A 1,066-nucleotide genomic window follows, 5' to 3' on the forward strand; every position below is an offset into this window, starting at 1 on the left:
TTCTCTCTCACTCACACACACACTCACACATACACATACACACACACACACACACACACACACATACACACACACACACACACACACACACACACACACACACACACTCACGGCCTTCCCTAAAGAATGAATTAAGAAAGTAAATAAATAAATACAGTCTAAAAACGCGTATAATTTTTTCACGTCTATAATACTTTTCAGAACCTAATAGTAGACGGTAGAGCCGTGAATCTGGCATCAACTGGAAGCTCCACCAGCAACTCCCCACCAACGTCTGATCCCAGCTCAAATACCGCGGTTACCGCCCCTGAACCTGGCTGCTTGAGTCGCCCCCCTTGTCTGTCTTCCGCCTGCAAGAATGGCGGCTCTTGTGTGGACAACTGGACTCAACAGGTTCTTGTTTTTTCTGTTATTTCGTACTGTAATTGTATGACCTTAAACGGCTCTTTCTTTTATCGGTTATTCCGTATTATATTTATTGTTTGGCCTCAACAGTTTATTGTCTTTATCAGTTATTCGGCACTGCAAATGCATAACCTCAGCAGATTGTTTTTCTTATTGATTAATGTGTACTGTGATTGTATTGGCTTGACTCGTACATTTTCTTAAATGTAAGTGTTTTAATGCCCCAACTGACACTATTTAGGTCATTTAGGAGGTCGGCTTCCGAACCTGCCTGTTACGTCAATCCCTAGCTGAAAGGGATGCAACATCCTGACAATTTTCTCTCCATTCGGGAATCGAACATGGGTCTCCTGCGTGCAACATAGAAGCTCATAATCTATGCATCAAAGACGCCGGTACATCAGGTTTTTTCCCAATCAGTTCTTACGTACTGTAAGTTATTGTGAGAACTTAACGTGTTCTTATTGCTTAGGGTTGTCTAGTGGTTAGGCTACCGGACTCGTAATCGGGAGATTGCGGGTTCGGGGGTTCGATCTTCAGCTCGGTCTGACTTTGTGTCCATGGGAAAGGCATTTTACACGAATTTCCCACAATGATGATGATAATGATAATGAAAAGGATGATGATGATGATGATGATGATGATGATGATGATGATGATA

The 1,066-nt window shown here is 42.4% G+C and overlaps 1 protein-coding gene across 1 annotated transcript in view; it reads left to right on the forward strand.

Annotated features, from left to right (window-relative positions):
• Positions 1-1,066, forward strand: part of LOC101857477 (neurogenic locus notch homolog protein 2) — a gene marked incomplete in the record, with an annotated part of 26,569 nt that overhangs the window by 13,864 nt on the left and 11,639 nt on the right.

The sequence above is a fragment of the Aplysia californica genome, unplaced genomic scaffold (genome assembly GCF_000002075.1).
Source record: "Aplysia californica isolate F4 #8 unplaced genomic scaffold, AplCal3.0 scaffold00097, whole genome shotgun sequence".
NCBI classification, from domain to species: domain Eukaryota; kingdom Metazoa; phylum Mollusca; class Gastropoda; order Aplysiida; family Aplysiidae; genus Aplysia; species Aplysia californica.